Raw genomic sequence first — 12664 nt, 5'->3', positions numbered from 1 at the left:
AAGAAAGATGAAATGAGGAAATGCATTAAATAATGATTGGGCATGAGTGGGTTTTTTGGTTTGTTCGGCATAAAGAAAATAATTTCATAAATGAGGTGTTTCCTTACTATGTTAGAGTGTGTTTTTCAAGCATGGCCACAAAAATATCTCCTACTGCCAAATGCTCATCTAGAATCTTGCCACTACCCTACCAAGAGGTGGAGTCAATGTCCCCCACCCACCCACCCACCTTGAACTTGGGTGAGCTTGTGGCTGCCTGGATCAATACAGTATAGTGGGAATGGCTTCCATCCATATTTCATTTCCAAGACTAGGTCATAAAAGATGGTGTAGCTTCTTCCTTGTGAGCTGAAACACTCACCCTTGAGCCTTCAGCTGCCTCGCAAGCAGCCTGGCTTTCCTGAGACTGCCATGCTGTGAGGAAGCCCCAACTAGCCTAGGCAGAAGACCACATGGAGAAGCCCTAGGACTCCATGATGAGAGAGAGAGGCTGATCAGCATCTAGCTGCCCCTAATTCCACTTGACTACAACTGCACCAGAGACTCTGAATCCAAACCACACATCTGAAACCTTCCCAGGGCCTTGGAGCTACTAAAAGCCTATGAAGCTTTGAGGAGGACGTCAGTGGGAGTTAAGAAAAATGTTATTAGAAACTGGAGGAAAGGGAAACCTTATGTGCTGGCAGGAAGTTTGTCATCTGCAGAAACGTGGAAAAGAAGAAACGTGTAATGAACTCAATGAAATAGAAGAATATTGAGAGTGTCATCTGGCTTTTTCTTGCTACCTATGATAAAACACAAAAGGAGAAAGTTGACTGAAGAACAGACTATTACATATAAAGGAAGCAGGACCTGCTGGGCTCACAAACAAAACTGTTTCCCATTCCCAGTCTCTCCAGAGGGCAAAAAATTATCCAACTGAGAAAAGACCTCAGGCTTTTATTACCTGATTTCAAGACTTACGATAAAGCTACAGGAATCAAGACGGTGTGGTATTGGTGAAAGGATAGAAACATAGATCAATGGAACAGAATAGAGAGCCCAGAAATAGACCCACTCATATATGGTCAATTGATTTTCAACCAAGGTGCAAAGGCAATTCAATAGAGAAAGGATAGCTCTTTCAACAAACAGTGTTAAAACAAATGGACACCTATATGCAAAAAAAAAAGAGAATCTCAGCCCATATCTAACTATCTATACAAAAATTAACTTGAAATGGATCATAGACTGAAATGTAAAACCTAAAACTATAAAACTTCTAGGAGATGACATTGGAGAAATCTTTGTGACTTGAGTGAAGCAGATTTCTGATATAGGAAACAAAAACACAAATTGTGAAGAAAAAGCTGATAAATGGGACTTCATCCAAATTTAAAACTGCTCTTTCAAAGACACCATTAGGAAAATGAAAAGCCAAGGAGCTACATACAGGGAGAAAATATTTGCAAAACACATGTCTTATGAAGGACTGACATCCAGGATAAGGAGATTTTTAAAAACTCTCAAAACTCAATCTTAAAAAGAAAGTCAATTTTATTACAAAACAAACAACCCAATTTAGAATGAGAAAAAGACTATCTGTTCTTCACCGAATTGTCTTTGCACCTTTGTAAAAAATCAGTTGTCCATTTATGTGTGGGTCTATTTCTGGACTCTATTTGGTTTCATTGATCTATTTTGCCTACCTTTATACCAATACCACACTGTCCTGAATACTGTAGTTTTATAATAAGTCTTGAAATCAGGTAGTGTTAGTTCTCCAACTTTGTTATTATTTTTCAATGTTGTTTTGGCTTTTCTAAGTCCTTTGCATATGAATTTTAGAATCAGCATGTCAATTTCCACAAAAAGTCTGCTGAGATTTTGGATTGCATTAAATCTATAGTTCAATTTGAGGATAACTGACATCTCAACAATATTGAGCATTCTGACCCATGAATAAGCTATAACTCTCCATTTATTTAGGTCTTCTTTAATTTCTCTCAGCAGTGTCTTGAGGTTTTCAGTCTACAACTCTTGCACATCTTTTGTCAGATTTATCCCTAGATATTTCTTATTTTTGATGCTATTGTAAATGGTATTTTTAAATTCCAATTTCCAATTGTTCGTTGCCTGTATATAGAAATGCAATTGATCTTTGTATAATATAATCACCTTGTATTCTGCAACCTTGCTAAACTCACTTACTAGTTCTAGTAGTTTTTTTAAGATTCCATCAGATTTTTCTACATAGGTGATCATGTTATCTGCAAATTTTAATTCTTCTTTCCCAATATAATGTTCTTTATTCCTTCTTCTTGCCTTATCAAAGTGGCTATAACCTCCAGTACAATGTTGAATAGAAATGGTGAAAGAAGACATCCTACACCTCGCCCCACATACAAACATTAAGTCAAAATGGTTCATAGACCTAAATATAAAACTAAAAAGCTTCCTGAAAAAAGAGAAAAATTTTGTGACCCTGGATTAAGCAAAGATTACTTAGAATACCAAAAGCATAGGCCATTTTAAAAATTGCTAAATTGCACTTCATTGAAATTTAAAACTTCTACTCTTTGAGTAATACTGTTAAGAGAATGAAAACACAAGCTACAGACTGGGAGAAAATATTTGCAAGTCACATATCTGATAAACAACTTGTATTCGCAATATATAAAGAACTCTCAAAACTAATTTTTTAATGGGCAGAAGATATGAACATACATTTGTTAGGGAAATGCAAATTAAAACCACAGTGAGGCACCACTACATACCTATTAGAATAGCTAAATTAAAAAGACTGTACTGGATTGAATAGTGTTTCTCAAAAATTCATGTCCACTGAAACCTCAGAACGTGACCTTCTTTGGGAAGAAAGAGAGGAAGAGAGGAAGAGGGAAAGGAAAGGGAGAGCAGACTTCAGATCAAATATCGAATCCAGGTGGGACTGTAAGCTCCTTTGCTAAGACACCAGAAAGATATAAGGCAGTACCTTATAGAGACTTTCAAGTAGACAAAAGCCCCTCTAAGGATCTACAGGCCATGCCTCACAGATGCCTTCCACTGTACAATAAGGAGCTAAGAATTTTAAGGGCATTGTTCTACAGTAGCCTCAATGGGAGTCCAAGATAGAAAAGGGCTTATCTTGAAGACATTTGCTATTTTGGCTTTTCTTCAATAGCACAAACCTCAATAAGATTCATAGAAAACCCACGAAGTTTTTTAAATAAAATTGTTCTGGTGGAAGCAGTACCAGCTAGGACTAAAAGGAACAGAGACAGTGCAAAATGAAATGGAGCCTTTGAGTCTCCAGACTTCTATGGGTAGGAAGCAAGCAGAGAAAACGACTCAGCTGCAAGAAAGGCTATATTTTATGGGGGAAAAAAAAAGGATAGCTCAGAATCATACCCAGGGAGCAATACTGGGTCCTTAATCAAGAAATTGGCAAATTTACCAACAATTTGCCCAGCTGGATTCAGAATTGCTATGGACCTGTGATTGCTTTATACTCCCATTTTCTCCCTCTTTGAATGGGAGCGTCTATATCAATAGTGCCCCCATTGTACGTCGGGTGTGGGAGGCTGACAGTTTGCTCTTTAGTTCACAGGTCTTCAGGTCCAGAAGGAAGGTACCAAGGAGCTATACCCAAGGCCTTGTAACTGAGGAGCCTCATCTGTACCTGGACCTGATTAGATAATAAGATCCTGGGTTTTGATATTGAGCCTGATCCTGTAATGGCATAAAACGTTTGGGAGGTCTTGGAAGGGTGCATCTCGCATGTAGGAGGGATATGAATTGTGGCCAGAGAGCAGACTTGGAAGGTTATATTTTTCAAAAATGGCTGCAACAGTATTTCCCAGCCCATATGCTCTTCTAGAACTTTCCAACTCCTCCATCAAGAGGTAGAATCTATATCCCATCCCCTAGAATTTGGGCTGGGCTTTATGACTGCCCTAACCAATGCAGTACAGCAAAAATGACACTGTGTGACTTCAGAGGATAAGTCACAAAAATACCATATATTTCTGCCTTGATTTCTTAGGATGCTCATGCTTGAAACTCAGCCACCATGCTGTGAGGGAGCCCAAGCAGCCTTTGAAGGGGATCACATGGAAAGGAACCAAAGTCCTCAGTCCAGTGCCCTGGCTGGGATCCTAGAGCCAGCAGTTAGCACCAAGACATTCATATGAGTGAACCATCTTAGAAGTGGATCTTCCTATCTCCAAGTGAGCTGCCTCAGCTGAAGCCCCATGGAGCAGAGACAAGCTGACCCCACTGAGTCTTGTCCAAATTGCTGATTTATGAGCAAAATAAATGATTATTGTTTTCTCAAGTCACTAAGTTATGGGGTGGTTTGTTACACTGTAATGAATAAACAGAGCCCTTACCTAGAGGTATTTTAAAATAGTATAGAAAGGACCCTAGAGCCAAAGCAATATGAAAAAGATTGATAGAGGAATACTTTAAAAGGTGAAACTTCTGCATGTAAAAAAAGTCATAAACAATGTTAAAAGGCAAAGTTAATAGTTAAGGACATTCACTTCTGGGTATATATACAAACTGATTGAAAGTAGGGACTCAGAAATATTTGTATACCATGTTCACAGCATTATTATTTTTATTTTATTTATTTATTTATTTTTTTTTTGCGGTACACAGGCCTCTCACTGTCGTGGCCTCTCCCGTTGCGGAGCACAGGCTCTGGATGCGCAGGCTCAGCGGCCATGGCTCACGGGCCTAGCCGCTCCGTGGCATGTGGGATCTTCCCGGACCGGGGCACGAACCCGTATCCCCTGCATCGGCAGGCGGACTCTCAACCACTGCACCACCAGGGAAGCCCACAGCAGCATTATTCACAATAGCCAAAAGGTGGAAACAATTCAAGTGTTCATTGATGGATGAATGGATAAACCAAATGTGGTATATGCATACAATGAAATATTATCCAGCCTTAAAAAGGAAGTTCTGACACATGCTACAAGACAGAAGAACCTTGACGACATCATGCTAAGTGAAATAATCCAGTCACAAAAGAACTAATATTGTATGATTCCACTTATATGAGGTTCCTAGAATAGTCAAATTCATAGAGACACAAAGAAGAACAGAAGTTACCAACGGCTGGGGGGGAAGGGAAAATGGGGAGTTAGTGTTTAATGGGTACAGAGTTTCAATTTGGGATGATAAAAGAGTTCTGGAGATGGATGGGGGTGATGGTTGCACAACAATGTGAATGTACTTAATGCCACTGAACTGTACACTTAAAAACGGTTAAAATGAGGACTTCCCTGGAGGTCCAGTGACTAAGACTCCATGTTTCCACTGCAGTGAGTGCGGGTTCAATTCCTGGTTGGGGAACTAAGATCACGCATGCTGTACGGTGCAGCCAAAAATTAAAAAAAAAAACAAAACAGTTAAAATGGTAAATTTTATGTAATGTGTATTTTACCACAAAAAAAGAAATATAATAACAAAGACAATTAGAAAACTGGAAAAATATTTGCAATATATTTGCAAACATAACTGTAATATATTTCCAGTTTTTTTAGCATGGGAAAATGATAGAAACATGCAATACCAAATAAGAAGGATGAAAAAGAGGAGGAATAAAAAATGGCCAAAAAGCACTTTGGAAATATATTCAATCTCTCAAGTAAGCAGTTTTAGTGAGTACATGGGATAATATCATACACAACTGGTGAGTGTGTAAATTAGCATCTTTCTGGAAGGCAATTTGGTTCTACGCATCATATCTTTTTAAAAAGTACCCTACAATTGCACTATTGGGAATTAATTCTAAAGAAGTAGTCAGATAAGATAAAAGGACAGCAATACAAAATGGCTTATATACAGACAAAAATTTGAATCAACATAGATCCATGAAGAGGGGGTTTGTAAATAAATGCTGGTACATCCATGGACTACAGTGCAACCTTTAAAAAGGATGACGTTCTGCTATATTTATTGACATGCAGAGGTGTTCATGACATATTTTAAGTGTAAAAAAATGCAAAATAAGAAGCAATATGTTTAGTATGGGGGCGGGGAGTGCATGTGTCAGAATACATTAGAAGTCTAGAAGAAATGTTAACCATGCTCATTTCTGGCTGGGGGAACTCCAGATAATTTTTTTCTTCTTTATACTTGTCTGTGTTTTCTAACTTGTTTTTGGCTATGAGCATATATTACTTCTATCAGAAAATTTTAGAAAGACCTTTTTTTTTCACAACTACAGAAAAGCACAGCTGTGGTCCTGGCTGGAAACTGAGCATTCTGTTATGAATCCCACCGCTGTTCTCATCTGGGGATCTCAAAACACATCATGAAACATCTGCTGAGGTCCTGGCAGACCCTGAAGATGTCTCGGTCAAAGTCGCCTTGCCTGAGAGTCTTCTGGAGGACAGTCGTGGATCCCCATCCTCCCACACAACTCGCTCACCAACACTCCGCAGGTCCTCTATCACCTGGAGCATGTGAGCTAAGTTCCTAAGGACCCAGGTTCTCACTCTCAACCCCTTCCCTTGCCTCTCCATGGCCTTGGGCTCCCGTTGGAGCACCTGCTTCATTGCTTTCTTCTGCTTCTTCATGCCTCAAGCTGGTGACACATGACAGCCTGAGTAGAGATGGTCACGTCATGGCCCCCAGATGCCAACCTTCTCTGGGGAGAGTCTGATTCTCTGCTCTCTGGATACCGGAATGCTGGTGTCCTGGGAAAGCTGGGAGTTCCCATCCTGGACATCAAGGATGTCACAGGAGAAGCTTGGCTCAGGGAGCCAGAAAATGTGGTGCATCCCAGAACAGGTTCTTATTTGCCACGTGTGGGTTACAAGCTATGCAACCCAGCTGGTGACCTTTTCCTTCAACTTCTTTACCTGCGAAATGGGTATATTGGACTTTTCTCTAGCTATTCATAGAGGTGAAATAGCAACAATGATAGAAATAATAACAACAAGAATTATTTTAGCTGCTACTTTCTGAGAACCTACTATGTACCCAGCCCTGTGTGATACACTTGCAGACATCAATCAGCTAATCTTCACAATGTCACAAGATGGGGACTGAAATTGTACCCACTTGACAAATGAGGAAACTAAGGCTCTAAGAGGTTAGGTGAGCTGCCCATATCTCACAGCTAGGAGGCAGTACAGAGTGGACTGAAGCTTCAGCTGCCTGTCTCCCATGCCCATGCTGGGACCACATTCTGCTTTGCCCTTCCTCTCCCTCCTCACTGCCCATTTCATGCCTTCCTCTGGTTTGTTTCTTCCTTTTGTTCCTACTTCCTGCACAAACCCTAAAGTGAAGCACTGTGCTGGGCATGCAGAAGGTGCAGAGAGCGGGGGTCTGTTGACGTCTATGCACACTCTCAGCCCTGCTCAGTATGATCCTGCCCTCAAGGAGGCTGCAGACTAGAGTTTGGAGATGTTCCATCCATCATTGTATATAGTGGCAAAACAATGGGCTATCCATCCACAGGGGACCGAATAAACAACTCATGTGACTTGCACAGTGGAAATCTCTGCAGCCATTACCAAGAACAAAGTAGCCCCTCAGAGGACAATATCTAAGATATAGTGTTAAGTGGAGAAAGCAAGAAGAGAAGGCATGTTTTACGTGAGCCCATTTGATTTTAAAAACGTGTGTAACATCCTAATTTGATTGATTATTGTTGTGACAGTATTTTTAGTGAGGTAAAATTCACAAAACAAAATTAACCATTTTAAAGTGAAAAATTCAGTAGATTTAGCACATTCACAATGTTGTGCAACCATCACCTCTATCTAAGCTCCAGCACGTTTCCATCACCCCAAAAGGAAAACCCTGTTCCCATTAAACAGTCACTCTCTATTCCCTCCTCCTCCAGCCCCTGGCAAACACTAATCTGCTTTCTGTCTCTCTGGGTTAACATATTCTGGATATTTCATAGAAAAGGAATCATGCAACATGTGGCCTTTTATGTCTGGCTTCTTTCACTACTCATAATGTTTTCAAGGTTCATTCATGTTGTAGTAGGTACCAAACTTCATTCTTTTTTTATAGCTGAATAATATTCCACTGCCTGGTTAGAGCTGTTTGTCCATTTATCAGGTGATGGACATGTGGGTCTTTTTCCCCCTTTTGGCAGCTGTGAGTAGTGCTGCTATGAATGCTCGTGTACAAGATTTTGCTTGAGTACCTGTTTTCACCTCCTTTGGGTATACATCTAGGAGTGGAATTGCTGGGTCACGTAGAAATTCTATGTTTAACTTTTTGAGCAAATGCCAAACTGTTTTCCACAGCGACTGCACCATTTTACACCCCCACCAGCAGTGTGCAAGAGTTTCAATTTCTCCATATCCTTGCTAACGCCTTTATTTTCTATTTTTTCTTTATAGCTATCCTGATGAGTATAAAGCAGTATCATTTCCCTAATGACTAATGACGTTGAGTATCTTTTCATGTGCTTGTTGGCCATTTGTATATCTTCTCTGGAGAAATCGTCTATTCAAGTCTTTTACCCATTTTTTAATTGGGTTATTTGTCATTTTATTGTTGAGCTGTAAGAGTTCTCCATTTGGGTTTTAAAGATATGCTTGTTTATGTATGTCCCTTCATTCACATTCATGTTTATCAAGCACCTACTGTGGGTCAATCACTCTACAGTGGTAGACAAGGCAGTTAAAGATGCTTGCTTATAAGGAGCTTCTGGTCTAATAGGGAAGACAGAACAAAGGAAGCAAATAAATAAAACAAGATCTATTCAGATTGTGGTAAGTGCTAAGGAAAAAGTAAAGCGGGATGATGTGATAGATTGAGAGAAGAATTTCTTTACTCAGGGTGGCTGGGGGATGCCTCTCTCTCAGGAGGGGACAGTTGAGCTGAGACAGAGAGATAACAAAGAGCCAACCATTTGAAGACCTGGGGGAAGGGCTCCAGGCAGTGTGAATAGCTGGTGCAAAGGCCCTGAGGCCAAATGAGTTTGCTATATTTGAATAACAACAGGAAGGCCAGTGTGGCTGGAGCATAGTGAGCACAGGGAAGAGAGATGTGTCAATAAAATAAGAAATGTGGATGGGGGCCAGAGCACATCTAAAAGCTGGACACACAAAATAGACTGTGGCAGCTTCTGGGGCAATGCGGACCTTCCCTTTCTACTTTACAGATTTCTCTTGTGTTAGGTTTTTATAAAAAGCAAATATTGCTTTTGTGAGAAAAATTATTATCAAGAGCAATGTATGCCCAATATAGAAAAATCTAATATAGAAATGCATAAAAAAGAAAATTAAAATAAAAACTGCCCAGATGGCCAGCCCCTAGAGATAAGCCCTCTGGTAGGGATTTTATTTCTCCTCAGAAAAGACAACTTCATATCAAAGAGCATGTCTTCCAGTCTCTGTAGGGTTGCCCTGAAACCCTCCAAAAGGCCCTCTTAAGTAACACCCAGATCTCTAAATAGACATTTCACCAAGGAAGACATACAGATGGCCAAGAGACACGTGAAAAGATGCTCAACGTCACTAATTATTGGAGAAATGCAAATCAAAACTACAATGAGGTATCACATCACTCCAGTCAGAATGGCCATCATCAAAAAATCTATGAACATCAAACGCTGGAGAGGGTGTGGAGAAAAGGGAACCCTCATGCATTGTTGGTGAGAATGTAAATTGATACAACCACTATGGAAAACAGTATGGAGGTTCCTTAAAAAACTAAAAATAGAACTACCATATGACCCAGCAATCCCACTACTGGGCATATACCCTGAGAAAACCATAATTCAAAAAGAGACATGTACCACAATGTTCATTGCAGCACTATTGACAATAGCCAGGACATGGAACCAACCCAGATGTCCATCGACAGATGAATGGATGAAGAAGATGTGGCACATATATACAATGGAATATTACTCAACCATAAAGAGAAATGAAATTGAGCTATTTGTAGTGAGGTGGATGGACCTAGAGTCTGTTATACAGAGTGAAGTCAGAAAGAGAAAAACAAATACCGTACGCTAACACATATATATGGAATCTAAAAAAAAAAAAATGGTACTGATGAACCTAGTTGCAGGGCAGGAATAAAGAGGTAGACATAGAGAATGGACTTGATGACATGGGGTAGGAGGGCGAAGGGGGGCAAAGTGAGAGTAGCATCGACATATATACACTACCGAGTATAAAATAGTTGGCTGGTGGGAAGCAGCAGCATAGCACAGGGAGATCGGCTCGGTGCTTTGTGATGACCTAGAGGGGTGGGATAGGGAGGATGGGAGGGAGGCTCAAGAGGGAGGGGATATGGGGACATGTGTGTGCATATGGCTGATTTGCTTTGCTGTGCAACAGAAACTAACATGGTATTGTGAAGCAATTATACTCCAATAAAGAGCTATTAAAATAAATTAATTAATTAATTAAAAAAAAAAAAGAAACACCCAGGTCTCAAAAATAATAGCTTTCAAAGTGTGTACAACCTTCAGTCCAGCATTTCCACTTGTAGAAGTGCATCTTAATGAAATAACTGGATACTTGGACAATGTAAAAATGTTACAAGAATGGTGACTACATCGCCATTTATAATTGAGAAAAACAGAAAACAGCCTAAACGCCCATTAAAGGGGGAAATGGTTGAATAAAACATGGGACACATCCATACAGGGGGACATTCTACAGCTGTTACAATAATGATGTGAATCAATATTTACTGACACAGAATGGTCTTCTGGTTATATTATTAAGCAAATAAGTGGTTATGAAACTATATGTATGGAATGACTCCCATTTGTTAAAAAAAAAGAATATATATGTGTACTTGTACATGTGTATGTCTAAAAGTAGGCCACAAAAATATACACCAACGTGTTAAATTGTTATTCCTGGGTAGGGGAATTACAAGTGATATTTTTCTTTTTCAGTATCTGTTTTTTCCACAATAAGTGAATATTACGTTTTACTTTCAAAACTAAATAACACACCAGCTCGATCCCACCTCAGGGCCTTTGCCCTGGCAGTTCCCTCTGCCTGGAATATTCTTCCCCAGATATCCTCCATTTCTTCAAGTCTTTGCTCAGATGTCACTGTCTCCAGGAGCCTTCCTGACCATTTTAAGTTGTCCCCATACACCTCTCTCTCTTCCCTCTTTTTTTTTTCGATACGCGGGCCTCTCACCGTTGTGGCCTCTCCCACTGCGGAGCACAGGCTCCGGACGTGCAGGCTCAGCGGCCATGGCTCATGGTCCCAGCCGCTCCACGGCACATGGGATCTTCCCGGACCGGGGCACGAACCCGTGTCCCCTGCAGCGGCAGGCGGACTCTCAACCACTGCGCCACCAGGGAAGCCCTCGCTTCCTTCTTAACATGCTGTATTTCCCTCTTTTATTTCATAGGAGACCTTATCAACTTCTAACCGAATTTGTAATTTGCTTATTTATTATGTTTATCATCTGTGATCTCTCACCCCTCATCCTCAGCCAAAAGGTCAGCTCCAGTAGGTAAAAAAATTTTGTCTATTTTGTTCCTTGTTGATTCCCAGAGCCTAGAACAGGGCTTGGAGCAGAATCGAGCTCTATAAATACTTGAGGAATGAATGAAATATAAACAAATGGTTTTCCTGCACGAAGACTTTAGTCCTCGCCCTTCTGGTTTTCATAAGTGCTATGGATGAGATGGATCTGGCAGGCTTGGTGAGGGACAGGTGGGAGAAAAGATGTCCTCTCCCTTTCCAGATTTCTGCTCCCGTCACTTGCCAGCGAGCAAACGTAGCTGCGCTGAGCCCTAACATAGCACCGCCCCCTGCTGGGACGTTTGAAGAATGCAGTGCTCTGCTGTGGCCCCAGATAACATTTGAAAAATGATTAAACCTGGGAATTTGGAAAGAAACCAGGTGGAAAGGTTATGGGGACGAAGCCCCCGTGTTTTCCTCTGGGCAACCAGATAGGTATGTGGAGGCTTTTTCAGGCTGGAAGAGGGGATGAGAAGGAAATGGGGCCCACTCTTTCAGCTGTGGGGTCCTGAAGGGTCCTGATTCAGGCACAGTTCACCTCTCACAGTGGAAGGACTGCTCCTGATGAGAAATTTGGCACAGACTCACCTTAATGGATATCAACCACAATTCAGAGTCAACCCTCCAGGGATCTTTTTTGGAACTTCTGGCTCCCCTGGAGCCAGTTCAAGTACAGGGTTTTTTTTAGGTTTTGTGTTTACTTTGTATTCTTTTTATCCAACCCACCTCACAAAAGGAGAACTTCAAATCCAGTTTTTACCCAGACTTTTAAATGAATGTGCAAGTTCAGTTACAGAAAGAGGAAATGGATTGGTCAAATTTGCTTACTGACTTAGCATTTTTATGGAGCAGTTACTGCTAGCCAGGCAGGGTTCTAGGTGCTGGGGATACAGCAGAGAAAAATATAAAAATTTCAGCTGTCATGGAGTTGATATTCTAGGGAGGAGACAGATGCTTCACCCATAAATAAATTTAAATATCTAATTTAAAACTGTGGTAAAGTGCTCTGAAAAGAGAACATGGTGAAGAAGAGTAATGGGGTAGACTTCAATTTTGGGAAATCCACAAAAGAACATGATATTTAAATTTGAATTCTGCTGCCAGTAGTCAGGGGCCGTTTAGGGTGGGAGGAAATTTCCAGTCTTTCAACCTTGGCAAATTATCTCCCCAGAGAAGAATAATTTGCCCATTTTAGTTAACTC

This window comes from Neophocaena asiaeorientalis, unplaced genomic scaffold (assembly GCF_003031525.2).
Source record: "Neophocaena asiaeorientalis asiaeorientalis breed wild unplaced genomic scaffold, Neophocaena_asiaeorientalis_V1.1 scaffold77, whole genome shotgun sequence".
Taxonomy (NCBI): Eukaryota; Metazoa; Chordata; class Mammalia; order Artiodactyla; family Phocoenidae; genus Neophocaena; species Neophocaena asiaeorientalis.
The sequence above is the reverse complement of the archived record's forward strand: the minus strand, read 5'-3'. Positions refer to the sequence as shown.